At 41.8% G+C, this 15,140-nt stretch overlaps 1 long non-coding RNA gene across 1 annotated transcript; it reads left to right on the forward strand.

Annotated features, from left to right (window-relative positions):
• The first annotated feature begins 8,035 nt into the window (after nucleotides 1-8,035).
• Nucleotides 8,036-14,865, forward strand: LOC117874776. Its single transcript, XR_004645071.1, has 2 exons — nucleotides 8,036-8,675; nucleotides 14,707-14,865. It is a non-coding gene; the product is annotated as an uncharacterized LOC117874776 (long non-coding RNA).
• Nucleotides 14,866-15,140: the final 275 nt, after the last annotated feature.

Here is a 15,140-nt window from a genome sequence, read left to right on the forward strand (position 1 = left end):
GGCTCCTCAGCCTTCACCTATCTTGGGCAGACCCACATCTCTCTCCTTTCTGATTGAGTTTTTTCCAGACTCCACAGTTCCCTGTCTATCCTGAGTTCCCCTGCAAGCCAGACTGTCTAAAAGGCCAGCATCTGCACTTCATTTTCTCTCCAGAGGCTATGAACAGTGTAATTGCCTGCATTTAGAGATCTTTATAAGCAAGCACATGTAGTCTTATGGTAGAAGCATTAAAATTAAAAGAACCTACATGCATGCTAAAAAGCATACCAGAGATCACCCCAGCACCAGTCTCGGGCTCTGGTTGGTGTCAGTCCTTCAAAACCCACAACTGGGTAACATGTTCATAACTGTCTCACATTCAGAACCAGAGCAACCATGAATAATTCAGTCTTTCCTTTATTCACCTTGGACCTTTGAACTGGGACTCATGTAACAGGTGATCAGCAGACAATGACTCACTCCTTAGGGCCTAGCTTCAAAGGGCTGGGATTTTGCATAACTGGAGGTGGGGAATTTGCATTCACTTCCCCCTAGAGATTTTTCCAGACAAGCCACTTCACACATTTTGTTCCAAAAGTCTATTCTTGTTCATTTTGTTTAATATGGTCCTTTGAACCCCCAGGTCAAACAACTGTCACCTCTCCCCCTCAAGAGGTTACATACAATCCCCACCCATAATACATAAACCATCCATTTAATACAATGGACCCCCCCAAAATACTTAAACTTAATTTAATAAGATCTCCCAAGTAGGGTGACCAGATGTCCCGATTTTATAGGGACAGTCCCGATTTTTGGGTCTTTTTCTTATATAGGCTCCTATTACCCCCCACCCTCTGTCCCGATTTTTCACACTTGCTGTCTGGTCACCCTACTCCCAAGGATATTGCAGGAAACTGCCATATCTGTCACAGCATCCTTGGATGCTTCTGTAGTATTTCATTAATTCCTCACAAGCCTTTTCCCTTTAAAAACAGAGTGCAAAAGACATTAAGTCTTTAAAGAGGGAAGTCTCTTACAGTTAACATATGATGCAAGTCAGGAATTCAAAAGGTCCTGAGAAGAAAGGAGAGCCACAGACTCAAAGGGAAATGTCCCATGAGGTGAAGTCTTTAAAGAAACACACAGTGGAATCTTCATAAGGTGAATTCTTCAAAAGTGGAACAGGCCTCTCCATATCCACCCAACCCTGCCAATCTGAGCTGAGATTCCCCCAAAAAACTCAGAGTGAAACAAGTGACTTGTACATTACACAACTAGTTTACAGTGGGGTGCGAGTATCATGGAGGGTAGGGGGAGAGAGTGACTAAAAATAACATATTTGCTCAAAGACAATAATAAAATTAAAAGAATAATCAATACGATTTCCTTAAAATAAAATTAAAATGCAGATGTTTGAATCCGTCTCAGTTTGAATAGGTCTATTGTATAACTCTATAGCCAAACAAACATACCCCTCAAAATCACTTTTTAAATGACTATGTAGTTATATTTCTTCCTAAGGTTGACTGCTTTAAAAGGAGATCAGACAAGTTACAGGAACAAACTCACCTTGGTTCAGTTCACATCAATGTAATTCTCATTAGAGAGAAGGGAAGTGTTCTTACATTGAGCCTGTGAGTTCCTGCTCCCTGTGTCTGACTGGGGAAACTAGCCATTTGTTATTGCGGTTATTTCTGGAAATTCAGGCCATTATTGCTCTGAAACATTCCTATTTCACCTCAAGTACTAGTCTATGGATTCAAAATGGGGGGTGCTAAGTCTTAATTTACAGAATGTCCGACCTGACTGATTACGAAATGAATCCGAACAAAGCACAGCAAAAAAAGAAAAAAAATTACAATAAATCGCCTGCATCACTTCAGGTCATATTCATCAAGCAACGGTTTATGAATACTGCACACTGCAAACATTCAGGAGTTTCACACAGACAGACTTTGAGGATTCTAGGTCAATTCCCATTGCTTTTATTTAATCCTAATTCCTTAAAAAGCAGACCAGCTCCTCAGTTGGTGTAAATCAGCGTAGCTTCATTGACATCATTGCTGAGGAGCTGTTCTCTGGTTTGTACTATCTGCTACTTAATGGGAAAGACTCCCCTAAAATGATTTTGATCATTGGGATTTCTTGCATGATATGGAAATTTCTGTGCTAGGCACTATTTATAAGCCAAACACTTTGAAGCACGGCCTCCAGTACTCACATAGGATGAAAACTTGAAGTACATACTCAGGGAGCAAGTCTAGGCTATGTCTACAAGAGATTCAGCACAGAACCTCACAGCCCAGGGGACAGAGAAATAAGGGGGCTTTCAGATAACTTTGTACCCTCCAAATTTTGGACTGTTTTGGGGGGACAGAGGCCCCCACCCTGGGGTAATTTAGACAGCCATAGGTGCTGCGTCAGTTACAGAAGCTTGTTGCTGCCCACCTGTGGCGCAGCAGTGGCCATCCAGAATCTCCATAGCACTTAGTGCTGGGATACCACTCAGCCCAACCCCAGGTGCTTGCCTTACACCAGGGCTTGCAATGGAGTCTTCAGAAGACAGCCTACTGCTTTCTGCCTCCATTCCTGCGCTAGGGGGATTTGTCCCCAGGTAATATCTGGGGATTTATATAGCCCCTTTACACAGCACGCAAGGACTCTGAACCTCATCCTCAGGTTAAGTTACCAGTGAAACCAATGGCAGTAAAAGGATTTGGTTCAGAAGTTTGATTTTAGTCACTGTTATTTGTAAATGGTTTAGGCTTCAGCGCTTTCATATTAAATTCATTTATTACATGTCTTCACTCTGTAAGAGCTGTATGCACTAACGAGGTATTTCTCCTTTATGTACAGCTGCACACTACATTATTCATAATCCCTATTTCACTTATTGTCATTTGATGTGGTTTTACCATTTTACTTTAAAGGGAGTTGAAGGAAGGTGCGGGAGTGACAGCTGTTGGGGCTGATGTGCTCTAGCCACAGAAAAGCTTCTGCTATGTGCATTATTCCCCACATTGCAATTCTCCCCACCCCCTATTCTGAAAAAGACTACCTCACAGAAGAAGAGTATGCCTCAGTCTCCATGCCCAGGAAAGTCCTTGGTTTTCTCTGAAATGCCATTGCAGAAAAGCTAAATGAATTCTTTGCTTAAGTCTTCACTGCAGAGGCTATGGGAGAGATCCCCATATCAGAGCTGTTCTTTCTGGGTAACAAATCTGAAATACTGTCCCACACTGATGTGCCAGTAGAGGAGGTTTTAGAACAAATTGATAAATTAAACAGCAATAAATCACCAGGACAATATGGTATTCACCCAAGAGTTCTGAAATAATGAAATTGCAGAACTACTATCTGTACTATGTGACCTGTCGCTGAAACGAGCCTCTGTACCAGACGACTAGAAGGTACCTAATGTAATGCCGATTTTTTTTAAAAGGGCTTCAGAGGCAATCCTGGCAATTACAGGGTAGTGAACCTAACTTCAGTATCAGGCAAATTGGCAGAAACTATAGTAAAAAAACAGACACATAGATGAATATGATATTTTGGGGAAGAGTTAACATTGCTTTTGTAAAGGGAAATCATGCCTTCCTATCTATTAAAAATTTTTGAGGGTATCAACAAACATGTGGATAAGCGTGAACTAGCTGATATAGAAAGCCTTTGACAAGGTCCCTCACCAAAGTCTCTTAAGGAAATTAAGTAGTCATGGGACAGGAGGGAAGGTCTTCTCATGGATCAGTAACTGGTTAAAATAAAGGAAATGAAGGGTAGGAATAAAAGGTCAGTTTTCAGAACGGAGAGGTGTAAATAGTGGTGTCCCCCAAGGACCAGTACTGGGACCAGTGCTGTTCAACGTATTCATTAATGATCTGGAAAAGGGAGTGAGCAATAAAGTGGCAAAGTTTGCAGATGATACAAAATTATTCAAGATAGTTAAGTCCAAAGAGTTACAAGGAATCTCACAAGACTGGGTGACTAAGCACCAAAATGGCAGACAAAAATTCAACATTGATAAGTGCAAAGAAATGCACCTTAGCAAAAATTATCCCAACTACACATATATCATGATGGAATATAAATTAGCAGTTACCACTTAGGAGAGATCTTGACATCATCATGGATGGTTCCATGACAACTTCAGCTGAACATGCAGCAGCCATAGGTGCTGGAACTAGGGGTACTGCTGTGCCCCTGACTTGAAGTGGTTTCCATTATATCCAGGGTTTACAATTTGGTTCAATAAAAACAACAAGGAGTCCTTGTGGCACTTTAGAGACTAAAAAATTTATTTGGGCATAAGCTTTCGTGGGCTAAAACCCACTTCATCAGATGCATGGAGTGAAAAATACAGTAAGCAGTATATATATCACAGCACATGAAAAGATGGAAGTTGCCTTACCAAGTGTGTGGGGGTCAGTGCTAACGAGGCCAATTCAATCAAGGTGGAAGTTTGGTTCAATGGCTGTCAGCACCCCCACAGTAAAAATTGTTCCAGCACCTCTGGCAACAGCAGTCAAAAAGGCTAACAGAATGTTAGGAACTATTAGGAAAGGGATAGACAGACAAGACAAAATATCAGGACAATATATAACTCCATGGTGCGCGCACACCTCAAATGCTGTGTTCAGCTCTAATCACCCCATCCCACAGAGGTTATAGTGGAACTGGAAAGGGTTCAGAGAAGACAATAAAGATGATAGAGGGTCTGGAATGGCTTCCATATGAGGAGAAATTAAAAAGATTAGGGCTGTTCAGCTTAGGGAAAAAAGGAGATGACCAATGGGGAGGGATGAGATGAGGTCTATAAAATCATGAAAAAATAAATTGAGAAGTGTTATTTACCCTTTCCCACAATACAAAAACCAGAGGTCACCCAATGAAATAAATAGGCAGCAAGTTTAGTACAAACTAGAGGAATTACTTTTTCACACTATGCACAATTAACCTGTGGAACTCCTTTCTGTGGGGTGTTGTGATGGCCAAAAGTATAACTGGTTTAAAAAAAGAAAGATACATTCATGGAGGATAGGTCCAGCATTGGCTATTAGCCAAGACAGTCATGGATGCAACCCATGCTCAGGCAACCCTAAATCTCTGCCTGCCAGAAGCTGGCAGGGAAAGACAGGGATGGATCATTTCAACTGTATACATCCTGTTCTGTATACAGCCCCAGAAGCTCTGGCACTGGCCACTGTTGGAGACAGGATAGCGGGCTAGATGGATCATTGGCCTGACCCAGTATGAAGTTCTTATGTCTCTACTCAAACTGACAAAAGTCCCAATTAGTGTCAATTGTGAGCATGATTTTTTTCTTTTAAGCAGACAACTGTCCACCAGTAACTGGACAAAAACATCTAACATTTTTCAATAGCCACTGAGCGGTTTTCAAATAGGAACAGCTTTCAGTCACTATTACCTCGTGCTGATATGAACCAGTGATGTAAATGGGAAAGTTTCCGTAACTCATTGCCAACCTCTTGAATCAATGGCTCCCAAAATGTGGTCCATGAACAGCTGGCTGGTCACAAGCTGCTGGCTTGCCTCCTCATTTCAAGCTGTTACATCGTATTAAAGACATCTAAAAATACACTAAATACTTTCCTAATATTATTTTTCCATATAAGCAATTGCCATTGATGCAAAAGAGACGGTAGGGAATTGGAAAATGGGAGAGAGGACGGTCCACATACCAGAAATGATAAGAGAAGTGTCCAGTAGAATTTGTTTACGAAAATTTGGTTTAGACTTTGTATAAATTTGTGCTGGGCAAGGATTCTCTACATAGTCCTCCCATTTTTTAAAATAAAAAATTTTAACATATATAAAAAATTTTCTCATATGCAATCAAGATCATTAACATGTAATGATCATTTAACATTTTAAGAACCATTTAATTTACTGATTTGTAAAGTGACACGCATGCCTATGGCTCTATACAAATAACAAATAATAGAATGTGGGTTTGTTACTATAACTTTACTTTGTTTTAAAAGAACATGACAGAGAAATGCTAAGGTCTTGTGCAAGGGAAACAGCAGAGTTGGAGAGACTGCTCTTATATCCTCAAGGGCCCAAACTTGTTCCCCTTGACTTCAGTAGGACCAAGATAACAGCTCAAAATAAATAAGATGAAGAAAACTTGTCAGACTTAAAATAGGCAGGAGAAAATAGCATCCAAAGGGCAAAGCTATCTGAAGAGACCAGTGTTGAAACCACATGAAGGCTCAAAGACAACTCAAAAATACTCCACAGCCACCTCCTAAGCAAGCTAGGAAATTGATGGCACCACCAGAAGAAATGTCCTCATCTCCCTTTTGGCATTTGAGCCCTATGATGGGCATCCAGACAAGGAAAGGGAAGATGATAACATATTCCACTGATATGGATAACCATACCCTTGCCTGCCAATGACCCAGAACATCAGCTCATTGGATTATTTGAAAATATTTCCTACTCATTTTGACTGCAAAATTTGCTGTGGTTTGGGCTGGCAAACAAACAGTCTCATGAACCGATTGGATCAAGACTTATTATTAAACACTTTACAGACATAGATGAGGTAAGAGCCCTGAAAAGTTTACTTGCTGGTGTTAGCAGTATACAGACAGAGGGCCTATATGGACTTTTAAAAGAAATATATTCATAAGACTATACATCAGTGGAAACAAAACCCATGCTCACTTTCTTTACATTCATTTTCTCAACTAAAACTGACAAAGCTGCTCTGATCGTCCATAGCTGACTAATCCTTATTGGGTCACTTTATTTGGAGCAATATGCTGAATGCATGCTGTAATACAGTCCAATTCCATAACTGCAGATTCCAGGCAGGCCAGGATCTTTGGAAAGCCTGTGTGGTGATATCATAGACAGCCGCCTAGCTAGGGATTCTGGGAGCCAGTTCCAAGAAGATCTCAGACTTTGTGCCTGACAAATAAAGCTCTCTCACATGCTTTTCAGCTAGGCAGCTGCATGAAGTTCAGCAGGAAACTCTTTGTACTATGCAATCAGGTCACAGCAATAAACAGGACACAGAGAGCCTGAGTTGACAGCCTGTTCCTCAAGTTCATTTATGTCATATTCACATCACTAAAATCAAATGCTCATAAGAGCAATCTGAAAAGTTTGTGCTGCAAAATTTGCTATAAAAGAAACAGCAAAAGGTTCAAAAAATTCTCACACTTGCAAAAAGTTCCAGAGCTACTGAAACAATAGCTAGAAGGTAAGTTTTCAGCAAGATGCAGAGACATGAGTTTAACTGTGCAGGTTGCATTAAGATTGATCCCACTGAAAATTTCTCTGTAAAGGATCTAAGAGCAGAAGGCTGAACAAGCTAAGCTGGTCTATTCTTCTTTAAGAGAGATAAATCACTCAAGGGAGAGAGAAACAACAATTGAACGCTCACCTGAGAGAATTGGAGAAAGACACATTAGGATCCTCCTGGGCCATCTTTGGAAGTTATTGTACCTGCCATACTGGATTTAGATATTAAATCTGCTCCCATTTATTTTGAGAAATGTAGGTTATAGAATTCCCAAGAGGCTTTTGATGGAGCAAGGAAAGGTAAAAGCCAGAACCGTCATGTTAAAATGATTGTGGTGCATTTTAGAAAAAGTGGGAATAGGGTTATGGAGACAGCAATATTCAATATTACTCTACTTGATGTTCGCAACACAACACATGCTTGATAGATAAATGAACCCACTGAAAGACAGCGAAGGGGCAGATAGACCTGAAAGGAGATTGCTGAAGTTTGTTGGGTGGGTAAAAATATATTTAGCTTGCAGCTTATGTTTTGCTGTTGGAGGAGGGTTGATATTTAACTCATCATTATAGCTTTGTTTTGTTTCATTCTTATATGAATCTTCTTTCTTCTACTCCTTAATGTGCACCAACATATAACATTTCTTTGCCTTTAGTGACACTATAATCTTCTAGTGAAGGAGGTGGGTTCCCTTTTTCCTTAACACTCAGCAGAAAAGAGGGTTGGATCACTTCCCTGTTCTTTTCCCTTTGATTTCAGAGGCAGCTAGCACAGCAGGCAATTGTTTCACCAATGCAGCAAATACCCTTTCTCCCTGCAACAGTTAAGTGAGCCACAGACAGGGACATTCTTTTTCTTTCTTCTGACACCCCTTGCTATTTGAAGTCTGAACATCCTCAGGGTACTTCCAGAGAGAACAAGGAGCTCAGCAGGAGAATATGATCCCCCGTAGAAGAGAAGAGGAGCATTTCCTGGCTGAACAGCCCAGAGCTCCACCTTTGAGCAGGGTTACACTAACAGAGTACTTCAAAGCACTTTATAACATGGAAGGATTACTCCTCTGTCAGAATCACTGAGTGGCCAGCAGAGGCAGGCTGAAGCAGAGGGTGGCTAGTGTGAAAGAGCCAGAGACTAAAGCAGCAGCAAGGGGGAGCAGGAGCACAGGCACTGTCAGAACTATTAGACCATGGAAGTGCTCCTGGCAGGTAATGACATTTAGCAGGCTGGAGAGACCGCTTCTTTTGGGAGCTTATATACCTGCCTTGGGATCACCTGGATGAATCCTCGCCTGTGGATTGGCTGAACCCTCATTGAATGGTCTGGGGCCCATTGCAAGACCTGCAGGTAATTGCCTCTGATGATTCATCTGGCTTAAGCAGGCTCAGGCTCATCAAATCCTCATAACATTACAGTGAAGCAGGTAAGTACCATAGTGGTCTGAATAGGGTGTATGTACACTGCACCCTTTTCTGGATGGATTCAGAACCATTTACCTGTGTCATAGCAGTATAAGGCCTATCAACTAAAGGAAACACTTCTCTAGCTAACTTGGTAAAGGTCTGTGTCTTCTGAAACAGGCGGATCTGAGTTATACCCTTGCTATTGCCATCAAGCTCTGAGTGGCCATGCTGTTCAGGGTAATGATAACCATGAACCCTGATTGGTCCCCTGTTGCCATTTATAAGTGAGAAAATGGAGTCAAGGACTTTAAGTAACTTGCCTTAAGATCACAGAGTGACCCCATGTCAGAACCAGGATTAGAATGCCAGAGTTCCTGCCTCCCAGTGAGAGGCTCAGTACGCTAGGTCACACCTCTCCCATATACAGAATGTCTCATCATACACTCCCTTATTGCTATGCAACTGTTTGTCAGAGCAGAAACACAATTAAACCTTGGAAGCAGGCTCCAGATGTTCTGAACTTTCCCCCCCACTGCATGTCAATTGGCTGTTTGTGAGCAGCCCAGGTGAGATCTATAGCACCAAATATTGTGAGGCACCCAAGGTTGCAGGGCAGGTGGTGACAACCCCTCACTGATCTAGATTATATCCTGGAATGCGAGAACCAGTTTTGAGATATTTGTTCAGCTCAGCTTCAGAAGCACTTAGAGAAGTGCTACCACCACCTCGAGAGAGGCAGGCCTTGCTGGGATCATTCTATTTTGTTGGTGGGATTTTTCTTCCTAATTTTAAAAAATATGTTTTTAAACTGCACTTGAGTGAATAGTAAATATAGTAAGTATGTCCATTGTGGACTTTGCATTATTTTCATTACAAAACTGCGTAAAAAAGACAGCAAATCAATTTCATAGTCAGTACTTACGCAGCAGGAGACAATTCATACTGACATTTGATACCTGCTGGCTGCTGCTTCCAATTATGCCAGATGCTGGAGAGCAGGGCTGTCGAAATAACCGTGTCGATGGTGCAATGAAACTAGTTAAGATTCTAGGTGCATGTTGTACTTGGTTGAGTGTGTTGTCAAATTCCCACCATAAGCAAAATAGTGACACCTACTCCTTTTTTGTTAACTTCTTAAATAGCAAATAAATACACATTAATTCAATGTAAAGTTGCATCTTTGGATATATAGCTGGATCTGCCCTGAGGCTAAAAATCAAACGACTGGAGGGAATGCGAATGAAAAGTGAAATAAACATGATAAGGACTTATAATACAGCCCTGCCAGACACTACTACAGGGCTGAATTGCAACCCTGAAGGCAAGATCATGTGTAATGCTTGTCCACTGTCTCGCAGTGCACAAGGGAATGCTGGCGTCAAATCAAAGTCAATGCTTTCCTGAAGCTGACTTATAACTTGTTGGGCAGGACTGAAAGTTGAATGAAAGGACAGGAAATTGCTGAGGCAGTAACTGATCTACAGAAACAATGGGGTAGTCATCCCTGGCAGCGGCTGCTTCGGCACAAGCTGAAAAGAGGAGAACAATCTTGACCGAAGCCACAGCCTGGCCCAGTTCCCTAGCCTCTTATTTCCCCCTCTTCCAGGTGCTCTGAAAAAGTACCCTGTAAAATAAATGCAAAAGACTATTGTGCTTGCAAAAAGTGTTTGCATTCACTCCCCCCCATCCTAAAATAAGCCCCCTCAATTAGTAGGCCAAGTTCTCAGTTCTTTCTTGGGCAAAACTCCCACTGAATACAATTGAAGATTTGCCTGAGTAAGGACTGGGTTAAAAACATAGGCCGGTTTCTGTCACAGTGTTTCCTTCCATGTATTTTCCGGGGAAGGTGGGGATGTGTCTTCTCCCTCCACCTCTACAAGCCCCTGCAGATAGAGCCCTGCACAGATACAAAGAGGTGTAGCCGCATCTGATCCGCGATCTGCAAACATTGTTTGCAGATATCCACGGATTTGCATGGCTCTAAACAGCTCCACAGGTCACTGCTCAGCAGTGACACAGGGCTGTGTCAAGCCTCCAACCGCCCCCCAGCCCCACTTCTCCCCAGAGGCCTCCTGACTGCCACCCACTCTGCCCCTGCTGTACCTCTTTCCCCACTGCAGCAGGGAGGCTACAATTCTGGGACCTTCTATGCAGCGCTGCCCTCTCCATGGGGGGCTAGAACACCCCTATGCAGTTGTGGCGGCTCTAATGCACGCAGCCATTGCTGCCTGCTTGTTTAAAGAACAACCCCACCTTCAAAACGGTGCTTGGCTCACTCCCTTCGGGGAGTTGTCATTTACCTCCTCCTAACGAGCAAGTTGGGGACAACTCCTCCCAGAATACCCAGCATGTTGCTGCGTGATTCAGAGAGCCGAGCTGGAGCCTGCAGGCTGGGTGACAGTCGCTCTGTTCGGGTAAGTGTGTGCTGCAGAGCCCTGTGCGAATACAAAATTTTTATCTGTATCCGTGCTGCGATCTGCAAAACTGGTCTGCGGGTATCTGTGGATTTGCAGGGCTCTACCTGTAGAGCATGGCATGAGTGTGGCCCCCAAGCCTTTTGGTCCTTCAAGAAGCCACCGTCATTTACATGGCGGACGTACCTTAGATGCTGACATCCCCTTCCCTACCCACCTTGGAGCCTGGCAGCATGGCTCCCAGGCTTCCCCTAACCTTCTCCCCTGTCAAAGTGGAGGGGGGGGGCAATGAAAAGGAATATAAACTACAGAATGTGTTACTTTTCCTCTTGATCTCCATGGGTTCAGTTGGGTTGGGTGGAGCACAGAGGCCGGGGACACATCAATTTAGCACCCCCCCCCCCAAGGGTACGTGGGAGTGAGCCAGGTAGACAGACATGCATTAGTCGGGCTCGAGCTAGCATGCTAAAAATAGTAGTGTGGACCTGCGGCTGCAGCAGAGGCTTGGGCTAGCCACCCAAGCTCAGGCCCAGGGGGTCGGGTGGGCTGGAGAACTTGAGCTGCAACATTCAAACTGTTATTTTTAGCACACTGTCTTGAGCCCTGCTAGCAGAAGCATGTCTAATCAGGGCTGGGAGGCTCACTGCCAGCTACACAGCATAGAGATATATATCCCAACAGTAGCAACAAAGGTAGACTTCCCCAATCCTTCCTCAGCAGACACCCCAAGGGAGTACATGGATATTAACACTGGACAGCCCTCTCTTGGGTGAATCCCCTCCCCACCCAGCAACAGAAGGTCCTGTTGGAACAGGGCAGTGCCTCTTCACCGCAACAATATGAATCTGACTCTTTGGCAACCAGCAGTGCACACCTAAATTGTAGTGAAAATGGCAGAACTCTGTGTTCTGAAGGCAATTTCCTTCCATAGACTATAAAAGTGTCTCAGTGTTTCTGATGGCATCATTCACAGGAATAAATTAAAAAAAAAACTGAAATGAAGTATAGAAAGGCTCAAAGGAAGTGGTCCCAAACTAGATATCAGCTGAATTGCCTCAGAAAAATGATAGAACCAAAGTACCCTGATCTGAATCAGACAAGTCTTTGTTCATCCAGAATTCAAAATCAGCGATTACATTAATGCTGTTAAACCTCAGATATGTTTACAATAATCAGTTCTCGTAAATGCCAATTGATTCTTTAGAATACCTTCATTAATGATTTCTAAATCTTTTACATCTGTGTAAAATCCCCAATTAATGTGTTTTTAATACAAAGTGTCTTTTTTTAATTACTAGAACAAATGACTGTCTTATAAATCTAAATTAAATGCATAGTTGGGACTCATTTAAAAAGTTTTTTTTCTTAAATCTTCCAGACAATGAGACCTACGGCTAAATGAAGTACATATTAAGCAGCATTGGCAATAACTTTGTAATGCACCAATGACTCAGCCTCAGTAATACTTCAAGGTATTTCCAGTCTTAGAAAAATGCGAGGATTGAAAGAAAATATAAAATTTCCCACTTCAGAAGGGCAGCGTGTAGACATTCACTGATTTCCCCCCTAAAACCACAAGAGAAGAGATAACTTTGAGATTTAATGTCCAATTTTGCTTATCAATTTTAGACAGGATTGTGTTCTGAACTATTTGATTAATCATGGATGTTAACCATTTTGGTAATGGCTCTGATCCATATTTTAGAGGCAGAATGTAACATCTCATTAATAACAACATATTATATGCTGTGAAGTGTTTTTATTTATTGTGACAGGATAGTACAATTTCTTTAAACACCTTGATTGAAAAAAAAATCACACAATTTCAAACAATTATTTGTGTGTCAACAACAAAAGTTATCTTGCCACACCTTACAGTATTTGATGTTTTGGGCATACTAACAGAACAGTCTATGTTGTACCTTCCCAAGAGATGCTCAGCACTTAGCAAGATCAGACCTTTTATTAGAACATTTATCATTGTTAGACCTTTACCTTTTATTTATTTATTTAAATTCTCCACCCTACTACTTAGACAAGCACCAGTAGCAGCTGCATCCCCTTTCTCCAGTAAGTTCTCAATCCAAACACTGGAGCTGGTCAAAAAAACATTTCGGGTTTTTTCCACCTCCAAACCCTCAGTCCCATAAAAATTTTCATTCCAAGTTGTTTTTGCAGGGGATTTTGAAATGAAAAAAAAAAGCATATTTTTTTAAATTTTGATTTAAATTTTTCATTTCGCTACAAAATTTTCTTTATTTTCAGAAACAAAAAATGCAATTCAAAATTAAACAATTCCCATTTCCCCTAGCTAAATCTCAAAACAAAATGTCCCTGTTAAAAATGTTGTTCCCAAAACCTCACTTTTTGGTAGGAAAATCAGTCACAAAATTTAACCAGCTTTACCAAACACTAATTAATAGCACATCACACCATCTTATTTATCCAGAACCCAAAAATACCAGTGGCTCTTTATAGACTGAACAATAGATATCTGATAATGTATATAATAATCAAAATGCATAGCCAAAAAATACAAAACATGTCACGTCGAGTATCTTGAACTGATAAAAGTAACAATTGGTGTTTTGATTGTGTTAATAGTTATAAAAATGAATTCAAACATAGGATCATAGGAAAAAGTAAACAAAGATGTAAGAGAAAGAAGAAACAGGTCACATCAGGTCAGAGACGGTGGGACATATTCACTACTGCCATAAGGGTCTTCTTCAATGAGTTGCATCACTTATGCCAGTAGCAAGTTTAGCCCATCGACTATTTCTTTCCACCCTTACATACATAACTTCATTCAGAAGGTTAAACATTCAGTACCTTCTAAGCTGTAACTGGCTGGCCCATTAAGTGAAACTGGGCTCAGCATTCCTGTTCCAGTCCAGCTGCTCCCAAATAAGAGGGACGGGCATCACTTGGGGAGCTAAAAAAGGTCTGGTGACATCCACTGACAGAGAACAGAGTCAGGAGAACTTTGCTGACAGAGAGAAAGTGGTTCCTGGGAGAAGGCTAAAGGCAGGAGAGCAGCAAGAGGGGTTTGCTGACTGGCATCGCCTAGCTAGAAAACCAGGGCCAGAGGGCTGAAGACAGAAGAACCAGCAGCAGAGGGAGATGCCTGTTGGCTCTAAACTGGAGAGCTAGAGCCAAGGGCCAGATAGGGATGAATGTAGCGGAGTAGTGGAGCACCTTATCTGGTGACATCTCCAGAGCTGGAAAGCTGGACCAATGTTTGTTGATAAAATGTTGATGGACTAAAGGACCAAGATTCCATGGAGTTACTGGGGACTCATAAGACTTTCATCAAATAAAGAAAACAGATATTTGAGAGAATAGAGTGAACTTCAGAGACAGAACAAACATGTACGATGTAAAATGTACGTAATGAGAAGAGAACCAAATTGGGGAGGCCACAAGCAGACACCAGGGAGGAGGCCACATGTTTACCCTCAGCAAAAGTTGGGAACATTATTGTGAAATGCATTGTAAACCATCGAACTATTAACATGTATTAAGGTATGGCCATTTGTAGTGAGGAATTGTTCCTTCCTGGCATGTCTTTCTTTAAAGTTTTGTATATGTGGCACAGTAGATTTTAACAACGTGCACTGACCATGCTTCTCCTTAGTTGAATGAGAAGAGAAATCAAGTGAAGGAATTCATTCAGTACTGAAACTCAGGGATTCAGCTCTGGCATGGAGCAGAGAAAGATCAAGAAACTACGTTTAATATGTCTACCACACTGTTAGCGCTGTATGAAAACAGAATAAAGATGTTGATACAAGCACTGAATTGATTTGAGAACTTTTGTTTTCTCTCATCTTTGTGTCCTACCTGTCTCTCCCAAAAGAGAAAGCATTGTCTTGTGATTAAAACTCAAAACTGAGAGTCAGGAGACCTAGGCTTGCCTAGTGGATAAAATACTAGGCTAGGACTCATGAGATCTGGGTTCTATTTCCAGTTCTGCCACTGACTTCAAGCAAGTTACTACACTCTGTGACCCAGTTTCCCCATCTGTAAAACAGAGATAATACTGACCTCCTTTGTAAAGTGCTTCAAGAT

Source organism: Trachemys scripta, chromosome 3 (genome assembly GCF_013100865.1).
Source record: "Trachemys scripta elegans isolate TJP31775 chromosome 3, CAS_Tse_1.0, whole genome shotgun sequence".
NCBI classification, from domain to species: Eukaryota; Metazoa; Chordata; order Testudines; family Emydidae; genus Trachemys; species Trachemys scripta.